Genomic DNA, 14,014 nt, shown 5'->3' with positions numbered 1-14,014 from the left:
CACACGCGAGTCCTGTTTTGTCCACTATATTTTGTATCAATAAAAAATAAAGGCCGGTGCTGAACAGTGCAGCGGGACTCGGACTCGCACGCACTCACACAGAGATGGAACGCAATGGAACGGGCAACAACGCGCAGCGCCGAAAACTTTGTGACTGGCCGCGGGAGCCGACCCAGAAGCGGAGACACGAACACACCAGGCCCACCCCGGCCCCAACATGTATCACAAGCGGCTCGAGAGGCGCGCGGAATCTCTGCAGGCTGGCTGACAGTCCGCCGCTCAAAGCTCGGTCTTCTTGGCCTTGCCGGTCCTGTCGTAGCCCTTGAGCTCGTTGGTGGCGTGCTTGGCCAGGTACTTGACGAAGTCGTCGATCTCCCTGCCGCCCTGCGGACGCCAAGGACGCATCCAGTTAGTTGCACGCCTCGAAAGCGATGGAATATCTCAATACATAGCCAGGGCGCTGTCGCGCAGGGCGCACTCGTGCCATCCGGACGATAGGTGGCGTTGTTCGGGATCAGTCTGCAGTCCATCTCAGGGCTGCAGTCAGTCGCTGGTTTTCGAGGAGACGAACACCACACCCGGCAAAATCTGAACGCGCTCAGGCCCTGGTCTTTTCCATCTTAAAACGCCACTACCCTTTCGTAGTCCCGCCGGTACTGCAGCCGCCAACCGCAAGCGAGGACATATTACTTGATACCAAGATCCCAGGACCTGGCTTTGTAATAACCCTACACAGTTGCTGACCAACGATAGGGGGCCAAGCATGCCAAGACTAACACCACAAAAAAACACGACAAACGGTCGCAAGACTTAAGCTGCACGTACACAATTTGGCATGCACAGGTAAACCCCGAGATATGCCGATAATGGCAGCACCCGAACGAAGAACACATCAGACCAGTGGTTACCCACAGACCGACTTGAATACTCTGCAAAGTCGAGGCTCGTCCTTCTTAAAACCGCGGCAAACACCAAACACGTGCCACGCTTTACTTCGAGGAGCTGCCAGACGTAAACCCAGAGCGGTACGCTAAACAATGTCCAGCGCTTAAAGCCCCAGCTCCGAGCCCACCCCAGTCTCGGCGGCGGCGCGGCCTCGGCGTCCGTCGCACACCCACCTCGTATTTCTTCGGGCTACTCTTGCTGTCCTTGGGTGCGAAGTACAGCGTGGGGAAGCCGCGCACGTCATAGGTGGACGGCACGTCGTTGGCCGTGGCGTCCATCTTAACGATGGCGATCTCCGGCTCGTCCTTCAACTGCGGGTCAGGTCAGAGTAAGGTCAGTCAGGCCAGGCGATGGGGGGGGGGACACGGCCAGGCAAATGGCAGGGGGAGGGGGGGGGGGCACAGCGGGCGTCACAGACGCCACAGGCGGGGTCCAGCTGGTATCAGTGACGGGATTTCGAGACTGAGCAGATCGCCGGCGAAGATCACCCTGGTGATCTTCGCAATAGAGGAGTCAGAACCAGCATACCGGGCACGATCTGCGCAGACTGCATCACCGCACAACCACCGCGCAGCTCCAACCGGGGGACGTCAACACTCGCTAGAGGGATTCACAACGCACACCGCGCAGCCCTCGCTCATGTGCAGCGACGGCATGATCCTCCTTGGTATAAAGCAGTCACGGCCGAGAATCGAACCCGGGTCTCACGTGCACGGTGTTCACAAACACCGACCTGACCCAGCCCGGCAGTCCGCCGCGACCGGTGGCGGCGGCCGTCAGCCCACCTTCTCCGCCAGTTCGTCGTAGACGGGCGCCAGCTTCTTGCAGTGGCCGCACCAGGGCGCGTAAAACTCAATCAGCGTGTCTTTGTCGTTGTTGACGACGACGTCGTCGAAGTTCTTGGCCACGGCCACCGTCACGACCGCCGCCGCCGCTGTTGTCCGGCACCGGCTCCGACTTCAGGAATGGCGTGAGCGTGCCCTCCTGTCGCGGCACGTGCCAGCTCGGCGTCAAACGAGAGCCCACGGAGCTCGCCACGGTCTAGAGCTGGTCAGACCGACATGAAAAGGTTCATCGCAGTTGCCACAAGCCACTGGCATCAACTGTCGCTGCTGCCGCGGATGGCTACCATAACCCCTGATGCCATCCGCCTGATGACGGCCGATGGCCGCCGAGTGCGGTGTTGGACGGCCGCGACAGAACCAGACGTTACGTTATTCAGGCAGTTGTTACTGGCAAACCGTACGGCGTTACATTAACACAAATGCAAGTGCCTAACAGAAACCGAGACAGGTCGTCCCCACATCTCCAACGCTGTTTCAATGCACCGACCCGCCCAAAGCTCCCCGCCACCGCAGCACCAGTGCCCCCAGCTACCTGGAACGCCTCGACGAACTTCTGCAGCGCCTCCATGCTGAACTCCTCCTCCATGACGAACTTCTTGTTCTCGGCGTCGCGCGCGCAGATCACCGGCTTCTCGCCACTGACGAAGCCGCGGTTGTACTCCTCCAGCTCGTGCTGGAAGTCGTTGTGCTGCGACACGGCGAACGTCAGGCCCTGGCCCACGAACGCCTTGGCCACCTTCATGACGCGGTTGCGCCAGTAGTTGGTGCCTGCCGGAGGAGTCACCAGGGCGTCAGCGGCGCTGCGGGGCCGGCAGTCGCGCGCCCGGCACGACTGCGACGGACCATACGCCCACGCGTGAGCAGGGCGCACGCGGCCAACTACGATAACACAATGCGACGCACGACACGCCACGTGCTGTACGGCAGGCAAAGTACGAAGTACTCGAGCATGTGCTAACCATGAACCTCCTTTACAGGCCGGCTATTCATCAGTCCCAGCGCACCCGAGCCCCCAGCCCTCCCCTCGCGCCGCGTCTAGGCGGTGTCTACGCCGCTGCCGTCCGGACGCTCCCGTATCAGATGCTGCTCAGTCATGCCGCGTCAGCACCGGCAACACCAAACACGGGTGCCAGTCAGCGGCCGGATGCCGCACCGGAAGCGGCCCACTTCCGGTGCGGCCAGCCCTGCGACGGACCGAGCGGAGCAGGAGCGGCTCGCGGCGGGCCCGCCTACCTTTAGGGTTTTTCACGTAGTCGACGTTGTAGTAGGCGATGATGAGCGGCGCCTTGAAGTCGGCGGCGTTTTCGGTGGTGCGGTGACCTGCCAGGCCGTGGCTGCGGCGGAGCGGGGACGGGAGCGGGTCAGACAGACGGCCGGCGCGGCGTCATCGGCAGCTGGCGTCCCAGCCAGAACTTGTCTCACCAGTCTCGAACAAGCAAAGAGGCGGCGGAGGGGGCGAGAACTGCTTTGTGCAGCCAGCTGGGCATGATGTGGCGGGGAAATGGCGGGAATTCCAAAATGGCGTCTTTAATCACACTTACGCCCGACAAATGGACCAACACTAGGATAATAACACGAACCAACAGACGGAACGCAATCAGGTGAGGCCACGGCTCGGACGCGTGACGGCACAGGTGGTATCCTCGTCACAAAGCCAGCCGGCAACGGGTCAGCTGTGAAACGCGACTGCTGTCGCGGCAGGCACGCAAGTGGTTATAACGACCCACTCAATGTCAATGAACCCGCTTGCGCAGCACGCGAGCATATGGGCGGCGGCGACGCGGTGCTTAGCCATCGAGGCAATACTGCCAATGCAACGTAGGACGTCGCCAATGAGCCTCGTCACCGCTCCTGTCCCGGAGAACACGGTTACAGTCCAGGAGCGCCGCATCGCCGCCGCCTTCGCTGATAACATCCGATGCCCACCGCATCGCGTGACTGGCGACGTCCACAAACAGCGGGCGGCCGACGTCACCCGAGCTTCACAACAGGGCGTGGCGCACCCGACGGCACGCCCGCCGCTGCTGCCCTCCCCCGCCACGCCTACGTTGTCCCGTCCCAGAGAGCGACATCGCACACCAGCGTCCGGACTCACTAGTTGACCTTGATGAACTTCTCGATCTCGGCGCGGTCCGTCGAGTCCGTCTGCACACTGCTCTCCTCGAACGTGTTCTTCAGGTGCTTGGGCCGGAAGAGCACGATCACGTCCTCGCCGTACTGCTTCAGCAGGGACGCCTCGCTCGTGTGGCCGAACCGCACCTTCTCACGCAGCTTGTCGGACACCTGGCGCGCCGGCAGCGGGCGTTAACGTCGCCGGGTCCGCACGGCGCGCTCACCCGCTAGCAACGGCGAGTAAGGCGAACAATGGGTCGCCAAGATCAGCTGCGGGGTGACGATGCAGCGCAGCGGACGCGATGCTGATGATTTCAGCTTTAGGGCGCGCTGACTACGGCTATATGGCGCCCATAGTTCAGTGGATGCAAAAGACATGTTGGACCAATGTAGTCTGAAACGCATGCCTGCTTCTGAGCACTGGCAGACCATCTGTAGCACGCAAGCATGAGCCCGGGCATACAGCGTTGGCCGATTCGACGAGCACGAGCTCTCCGGAGCACCCTCCCTTATGCCGGCGACACATTACGTGACACGAACCTTTTCAAAGACCGACTTGAGGTCGCCGCCTTCCTTCAGGAAACCTATCACACCAACTTCATCCTTGGCCAGGAACTTCTCGATGTTATCTGCCGTCAGCTCCTGAGAGGCAGGGCCGACCTGGGCCTGCATGTACTTGACGATACCATCTGAAAGGAAAGAGAAGCTCAATTAGCCATCAACAATCTCCAAACTAATGATCATGCACCAAGACCTGGGCCAACCCTGGCAGCCGGCATTTTCACACAACAGCTGTCTTGATAGGCAGTCTGTGTCATCCCATGAACAATTCCACAAGTTGTAACAATCCTCAGTGTGGCAACAGGCATCAAGCAGCAAAGCTCACAGTGATGCTGGGCAGGACATGTGCCTCCAGCAAAAAAATGAGAAGTGACAAGGCACCTCCTGAAACGCCTGGTCTAGCTGGTGCCAGTAGTTTGGTTTTGAAAGGTGTGTTGACCATGGGGGGGGGGGGGGGGTCCATTTTATGCTATGTTGACACAGATGGCAATTTTATGATCCCATGCATCCATCTACAGAGAGAGGACAGAGAGATGGCTGGCCAGAATATTCCAGCATCATTAAACATTTTGTCATTTTTGAATGAGTGATCCAGATCTTCAAAAGTCATTCAAGCAACATTCTCAAGTGCTTTGGCTATCACGTGCTCCCAACATGGACTGCGCCAATGATGAACAAAAGCCATGTCCCCAACTTTTAAGAAATGCAATATTACACCTAGTCACCTATGGTGCCATGGGCAGAAGATGCTTCAAAACACTGAATCTCCCCCAACGCACACACATTTGCTCTGTGACAGCACTGGCTACCATTTAGCACAGGAGGTATAGCATCCTGCCAGCCTGTATCTACATGACCAGTTATGCGATTTGCAAACTGGCTCAATCCATACATTTACAGCACATAAAATACATAAGACTGGATGATGCATACCAAATAATAATAATAAATGCATCAGCTGATGACAAATTATACATACACTGATAACAAATGATACAGATACTCATGACAATGATATAAATATTGCTGGTACACAATATAAAGATTGATGATATGTGATACAGACAATGCATCTAGATATCTGAATCACACTTACTGTATTCTCTTGGCCCATTGTACTCCTGTGAGAACTCTCCATTCTTGAAGATCTTCACTGTTGGGTAGCCTCGGACACCCCAAACTTATTACAAGTCTCCTTGCCACCTTCTGTGCAATCAACCTGAAATGTTCAATGATTTGGTGGCATCCTGACAAAACAATAGCTCAAAGGCAATGCTCTGGAAGCAAGCCATTGGTCAATCCATGAAGCTTTTGAGGCCATTAGCTCCAGCATAAACAAATCCTAAGACCAGCCAGTCATTTGTGAAGAACAACACACTTCTTATGCAATATGCACAAACAACAAAGCAAAATGCAAATTTTACCTGACTATCCATTGAGTCATGAGGGTACCAGAGCCCAGAAGTGTGAAACATCACACCAATTTCTGGTCTGATGCTGTTCAAATCACTTTCCACTCAGTCACAGCTTCAAGAAAATGAATTGGAGCACCCGCTCATACCTACCTTGGCAAGTGCCACTGGTGGCTCATTTGTCAGGAGAATTGCAGCTGCCTGCTCAAACTCGGGCTTAAGTTTCTTGCAATGCCCGCACCTGAAATGCAAGGTGAACATTATGGACACTTCAAGAATGCAGGACTAGGGCTATCTGAACTCAATATACTGATGCTGGCGTGAGGCTGCTTTTTCAACTACTCAAGCTTTGGTGGCCAGAATTCCCTGTCCCAGTGGATAGAACCAATTTTCTGTAATATGTGGCAAGGAATAACATCCAGCAAGTTCTGGCCCACCAAAACAAAAGTAGTTAAAAACATTCTTACACAGTGCATGACTGTGTTCAGATAGATTAACCAGTATTATATGCACAAAATTATTGTCCAGTTCCTTCTCCAGCTTCATCATGTGTTAGCCAGTTCTAATAGACCTCTCAGTGTTGGACATACAACTATATATACATCAACACCCTTAGGAGTTTCCAACAGCTCTGGGTGTTTACCCAACCATCATGCAGTACACAGACAAGAGACTGCAAGTAATAAAATGGTAAAAACATTACAAGGGATTCCTATAATCACCACATTATGTCAGGAATACATGCCCTGTTCCATGCTGTTGTGGGTTATGTCCCTATCTTCAAATCTCGGGACAGAGCATTCAAAACACAGAGCTGCAAAAATATTTGTAAGCTGTTATGCAAGTGACTATATACCAAAACACCCTCAACTTCACCTACAGGCAATGTAACACTTGATGATGGGTGGAGGGGATATAGGCTAAAACCATCATGAACTGTAACACCAGCTAAACAATGGTCCAAACAGTTGTGAAGGAGACCTCCAGATGTGAAGGAGACCTCCAGAATAAAAATCAATTGCTAAAAATCACATCTTCAGACCACCTTTGTCCTGCTTATCAGGACATCTATTCCATCAAAGCATCCCACATTCATTTTTCACCAGGATAGTGCGCAGGGGGGGGGGGGGAGGGGGGTAGGGAGTCAGATTCCTCCACCTGTGCAAAAGTATATTTTTGTCCCTCCAACCTTTTGGGAGGCTCCTATTTCACAAGCTAAGGGCATTTTAGCCTCCTGTAGGACTACCTATATTCAGACCAAGGAGGCCCTCATAATTGAGCAAGAGGCCAACAAATCAGGCAAAAAAGACCATCTCCTATATCACAGGCACATATTGGGGGTTATAATGCCACCTTTATGAAAAAAGTAGTCCATGCTCTAGATAGTAGGCCCCATGGCATGCTGAGAGGCCATTTTGCTGACTCAAAGGCTATATTGCAAACTACAGAGTTCCTGTTCTGAGTTTAGAGGCATCTTCTATATTCAGGAGGCCTATTTCTTGAAGAGAAGTGGGGAACAGGACACCCATTTTATGCATTAGATGTCTGCAGTTCCAGATCAAAATGCCCTGTTTCTGGATAACAATGTCCCTTGACTAGGTTTCAAGGCCTCTTCATGCATCAGAAGCATCTTGAGCCAAATAAGGAGGCCCATCTATGAATCAGTTTTCCTTACAGGAGTCCCTGTTTTTGGAAAGCAAGATGTTTTCCAAGAGTCAGGACCCTCTCTGGATATTTTTTGTTTCTTTCTAGGATATATGCAATAATATGATGGAGAGGCATGTGCCTTCAAAGCCTCTCTTCTTGAATATGGCACTGCCCAAGAAGCCCCCAGGGGCCCCATTTTATGCAGGTCCCTTGAAAAAATCCTGCCCCCACCAACCAAATTCAAAATCTGTGGTGCCACACCCTGTCTTCACACATACTCCCTCTCCTCAGGCATACTCAACTCAACATTGCACCATTGCGCTACATGAAACAAAACTTCTCAAAGATATCAATAAGGTTTTAAAGAAATGATGACCAAGGTAACTTATGCCAAATGAATCCCTTCAAAACCAGGTATCTCTAACCCTTTGAATCATGGCAAAACTACTCATCACCACTGGCAGACACTGCACGTAATAACCGTTATCAGCATTAAGCATATCTATAGGCAGGCCTTACCCACCCCTCTGCTTCAGTACAAGCCCTCCTTGACACTTGGACACATGCTTTGCATGGACAAGTGCCTTGCTGCAATAACCCAGCCTAGTAATGTACCACGACCATGCTTTCATACACAATGGTCATGGAAATACGCAAAAGCTGGTGTACTTACCAAGGAGCATAGAACATAACCAGGATGGTGCCATGCTCAGCAATGACGCTGTCAAAGTCGCCGTCCACGAGCTCCAGCACAGAATCGGCCAGCGTATAACCCACCAAAATCGACAACAGTAAATATTTCAGCATCGTTGATCTCGAGAGCAGATACAATTAGTATACTATAGTCTTCAAATGCGGGCCAACCGCATCAGTCAACGATGCCCACGGTACCGACAATGACGGCCGGCCGGCTCCAGGACACGAACGACAATACGGCGCACCATCGCTCTATGCCTGGCGCTTGCTGGTTCGTTGGCGATTGCTGATTGGTCAACGTGGCATCGGGATAGGCTCACCGGATTCGCGCGTGCTGTTCCGTAGCTCACCCACATATGTGATCCATAACACGATAGGAACGTGAGAGAATGTGGAGTAGGCCCAGCTGCATAAAATCAGCAGTGAAAAAAATATTGCCTGCTCCCTTCACATGAAAATAATTTTCCTAAGCGAGAAGTAGGTGCAACAAATATCATTGGTCCGTAAGACGGAACTGATTTGTATTGGGGGCAATGCCCTCCGGACAGCGGCAACACGTTCCAAAATCGGCTGGGAAGCTGGGCCGATACAGTTGACCTAACTTAATACCCGTCCCCCCCTCTGATTCTTCCGCAGAGTTTGGTCGCTTTAATTTGCGTCCTCGATATCAAACTAAAACGCTTTCATCTTTGATTGGTTCTAACATTATTTTGCTGCATAATCATCTCTCATTTCGAGCCCATTGTAATATGAAGACATATTTTTGTGAAACGCCCAACACGCCGGGTGGCCGGCTAGATACCCTTCGCTCGGGTGGGAGGTCAATTTGACCACCTGAGATCTCAGGAACTAAGAAAGCTAGAGACACCAAATTCACAGAGTGTCTTGACCTGTACGCTAACTCACTTAGGTCAAAGTTCGAGCTCCTTAGGTCATGACCTTCAGGTCAGATAAGTCCAAACAAGGTCGAATTCCAGGCTGGTCTCCAAGGTGCCCCCAGAACCTAGGCAGCCGTTTCTAAGCAAAGGGTCACGAGCCCATTTGAGGTCAGAGACCTTGTTTGACCTTTTGAAGGTCATGGTGCCCAAGATAATACAAGACTGCTCCGAGTTTTGCATTTGAAATAAGCGACAAAGATTACGCTAGGCAGTATATTCCTAAAACAAATGTCGACCCGGGTCATCTCAGGTCAATAGCCTGTCCTGACCTCTAAGAAGTCAACGGAAGATGCATAATGCAGTTTCTGCCGTCAATAAATTCGAAATGAGCACCAGAAACTATCCCATACAGCAAGCCCTAGGGTGATAAATCAGGTTGGTTTTGACCTTGGTCTGACCTTCATACCTGACCTCAGTTCGGCGTAATTTACTCATTCAATATTTGTGGTGCCTAAAAGAGAATCTCAGAGATGTATAGTTTCGTCAAGCACTCTGTTATCTTATCAGACTGGACGATTTCCTAGAAATTGCCTTGGCTGAGGCCATGGCCTGACTTTGATCCTGCCGTAGATCAGGGACTATCTAAGGTATATCTAAACTTTTGATGTCAAGCGATCCGCTACTCAATCGTCTACAGCTATGCAGAATTTGGCGCGGCTACGTCGCGTCGTTTGGAAACCATTCTGGAAAAATCTTTGGGGGGGGGGCAATTTGATCCCCACCCGAGCGCGTGTTAAAATGGGGTAGAATCGCAGGAAAGCGTTCTTGTTAGACCGACCGATTGTGGTCAGGGACATAGGCAAGGGTGTCAATTTTTGCAAATTATTGGGGGTGCCGAACCAAAGGCCCGGCAACCTACCTCCCCCCCAATTTCCTCACCTGTTTAGCCCATTTAATTTAGGTCAAACACAATATACGTTTTTAATCTTTGTAAAATTTAAAAAAATTATTTAATATAAGCAGTGAAGAAGTCATCCAGGGTTGGATCAAAGGAGCAGTCACTGGACGTACACGTTCTTCTGATCGGCACGTGAAGGCGCCCCTTTAGAGGCCACCTCAGAGCGCCGATGGTGATCTTCTTTGGCGGTTATTGGAGGCGGCAAGCACTTTGTTTGTAGGGAACGGGACGGGGTTAACCATGAAGGACTTACGTCATTCCCATATTCCAGAGCTTTTCACTTTAACCTCACAAACCCCTGCGTGTCTTATGGCACTAGGTATGTAATGTTTATTGCATCGTTTATTCGCTCAGCTGTTAAGATCTGTATATTGTGGTGAGAGCAGCCATGACTTCTTGCTATGATAGTGGTATGAGACGCCAACAGGCAGAAAGATCAAAGAAGATAGTCTTCGTGTTATGATCATCCTCCACCCACATTTTTTGTGTAGCATTCCACCCAAAAACATCGGGGGGGGGGGCAGCCAAGATTGGGGTGTCACTCAACATAGAAGGGGGGGGGGGGGGCGGAGGGCAGGGCTCTTAAAAAAGAATACCAATCGACACCCGTGGACATAGGTGTTTTTCATCATAAAATGTGGCCCGGGGTGCAAAAAAGACTTCTGCAGAAAGACTGACTTGACGACACTGCCTGGATGTACGCATATATATATATATATATATATATATATATATATATATAATATATATATATATATATATATATATATATATATCATGGGTGTGCGGGGTGTGACGGAGGACTTTGTGTGAGACTCAACTTGCACTTCTTTTCAACGGCAGAGTAGGTATAGCAGTGGCCGCGTTAAAGGGAGTGTTCCACATTTGTATGTGGTTTGAGCTGAAACCCGGGGCGGATCCAGAATGGGGGAAGGGGTTCGGGGTCATATCCCTTCCTTGGCCCCCGAAGGGGCCATAGGCTCCAAAAGGCCCATAGCTGGCTGAAATGACGCATTTAAAAAAAAACAACAACATGGAACAAAATTAGGCGTCTTTGGGCTTTCAGACAACCACAAGCAGGGGCAGGGCAGAGTATGGGGTCCACACGTACACAACAATAGTTATTCACTGATTTCGAAGGTTGTAACTAGGATAATTTAATGCTCATTACGCTGTTCGGAGTCTCTATGCTGTTTACAGGAGACCTGTGCATCAACCTGCAGAGCCGATGTGATTAAAATGTTCTTTCTTTGCCCTTGATTTCTTTGTATTTGCTCGGAGGGCCCCCGCGCTGCTGCCCTTCCTGCTATCGTGCAAGGTCACTTTTTAATCAGAGTCCTTCCACGGATGCTTCCCACCCACCCTGACCGGCTCTATATGCTAAAGTGCGGGCCCCAATATCTTAACATTGCCGTGTATTCTCGGTTGTCCAGGGGCCCTTCACGTTGGTCTCAATTAACGTACTAGCACACCGCGATATGCTTTGCATTGGTCTAGGGCCCTTCCAATTCTCTGGCATTCGCTTTGGGCTCTATCCTCTTGTCGGAGGCCATTAGTTAACCTGCTTTGGGCACGCTCGGCCGTTCGGAGCCTCCAAATCGGGTCCTGGGTTCTTCCTAATTGAAAAGAGGGCCTTACGCACTTGTCAGGTGCCACATCTTTTAACCTTCTCGGGCACACTAAGTTTTGGTGGGCCCTGCACATTGGATTTTGGTATTTGAATGTAGAGCCCTGCGCTCCTGTCGCCGGCCATTGATAGCCCGTTCGGGTACGCTCGGGTCCTCACCACTAGGTCTTCGGGTACTTCTTATCTGAGTGGAGGGCCCTACGCTTTTGTCGGGCGCCCTATCTGATAACCTGCAGGGGTACACTCGATCGTCCGGGGACCATCTGCATTGGGTCTTGCGAACTTACAGTTTGAATGAAGTGCCCTGTGCTCTTGTCGGGGCCCTTCCTGTTTTGTCGCACTCGATCGTTCGGAGTCCTTTAAATTGTGTCGTGAGTATTCCTTGCTTGAATGAAGGGCCCTATGCGCTTGCCCAGGACTCCATCAGGTGACCCGCTCGGGTCACCAGATACTTGGTGATATACTGTATACTATACTTGATAATATACTGGTAAGATACTCGGAACACCTTGATCATGTCCGGCTCTCCATATTGTTTCTTGGCTACCACTCATGTGAACGGATGGCCCTATGTTTTCTTCGACGCCCCATTTATTAAGCTGCTCGAGCCAGTGGCGCATCCAGAGAGGGTGGGGCACGGACCTTGTCCCCCTTGCGCCCCGCAGGGACCCGTAGGCTCCAAAGGAGCCCATAACTGGCAGGAAGGACGCAGTATTCTAACACTATACACGATAAAACTGGATTGTCTTTGGTCATCTAAGCGACCAAGAACAGTTGCAAGTGAAAGTGAAGAGCCCAGTGAGCAGACAAGATAAATTCTTCGCTGATTGGGGAGAATGTTGATTGGGGGGGAATGTGAGGCTGACCACGATTGTCTAGAGGGCTCCGCTACCCTGTTGCGGGGGCCCTATATGTCACACGCTGGGTCAATTCGACTCGCTATAAAGAGCCTTCCGCGTTGCCCTTGATATCTTGTATTTTCTCGTAGGCCATACGCTGCTGTTGTGGCACTTATTTGCTAACATGCATGGGTACTCTTAATCAATCAGAAGCCCTCTACGGACTCTTCACATCAGCCCATAAAGGCTCTGTATGCTTTTGCTGCGGTCCACATTTTGCTGGGCCTTTCCTGAACACGTCAGTAAAGGGCGTTTCCCTTACCAGTAACGTATAATGCACTTCCGTTACCTATTCAAGACACCCCAGTGTGCAACAGCACACACATTATATATTTGCACACATTCTGTATAACACACATCTTCCCTGACAGTGATTTTGCACAAAACAAGGAAAACAAATGTCACTAAGGTGCCTTAACACGCGACCGGGTGGCCGGCTAGACACCCTTTGCTCGGATGTGGGGGGGGGGGGGGGTCAATTTGCCCCCCCCCCTGAGATCTCGGGAACTAAGAAAGCTGGAGACACCAAATTTCCAGGGTGTATTGACCTGTACGTTAACTCATTTAGGTCAAAGTTTCAGGCTCCTAGGTCATAACCTTCCGGAAAAAGGTCAAACAAGGTAATATTCCAGGCTGGTCTCCAAAATGCCCCCAGAACCTAGATTATTGTTTCTAAGCAAAATGTCACATGCTCATTTAAGGGTCAGTGACATTTTTTGACCTTTTGAAGGTCGAGGTGACCAAAATCATACAAGATTGCTTTAAGTTTTGCATTTGACTATATGACAAAGATTACGCTAGGCAGTATGTTCCTAAAACAGAATGCTGACATGGGTCATTTTTTGTCAATGGTCCATTCTGACCTCTAAGAAGTTCATGGAAGATGTGTAATGCGGTTTCCTGCCATCAATAAATTTGAAATGACCATCAGAAACTGTTTCATGCGGCAAGCCCCAGAGTAACAAAACAGGTTGGTTTTGACCTTAATGTGACCTTCATACCTGACCTTAGGGTCAATGTAAATTTGCTCATTCGACTGTTGTGTTGCCTGAGAAAGCATCTCAGAGACGTATGGATTCGTCTAACACTCCGTTGCTGGATCAGATTAAATGATTCCCTAGAAATTGCCTTCGCTGAAGCCATGGCCTGACTTTGACCTGCCATATGTCAGCGACCTCCTTACAAGGCACATCTAAATTGTTGATGCCAAATGATCCGCTATTCAATTGTCTACAGCTATGTAAAATGTGGCGTGGCTACGCCGCGCCGTTCGTAAACCATTCTGGAAAAACCTTCGGAGGGTCAATTTGGAACCCCCTCCCACCCGAGAGCGTGTTTAAAATACAGAACACTCGTCACATATCCCACTGAAGATGCAGAGCTCGTGTTAGGTTTTCCAAGTCGGACGGGGGCAACTGCTCCTCCTCGCCAGCC

At 51.0% G+C, this 14,014-nt stretch overlaps 1 pseudogene; it reads right to left on the bottom strand.

The window, feature by feature from the left end:
• Positions 1 to 10: 10 nt before the first annotated feature.
• LOC119106927 (protein disulfide-isomerase A3-like) lies at positions 11 to 8,413 on the bottom strand (annotated as a pseudogene).
• Positions 8,414 to 14,014: the final 5,601 nt, after the last annotated feature.

This window comes from Pollicipes pollicipes, unplaced genomic scaffold, assembly GCF_011947565.3.
Source record: "Pollicipes pollicipes isolate AB1234 unplaced genomic scaffold, Ppol_2.1 Scaffold_6473;HRSCAF=7676_pilon_pilon_pilon, whole genome shotgun sequence".
Taxonomy (NCBI): Eukaryota; Metazoa; Arthropoda; class Thecostraca; order Pollicipedomorpha; family Pollicipedidae; genus Pollicipes; species Pollicipes pollicipes.
Note: the sequence above shows the minus strand (reverse complement) of the source record. Positions and strands in the feature narration are given on the sequence as shown.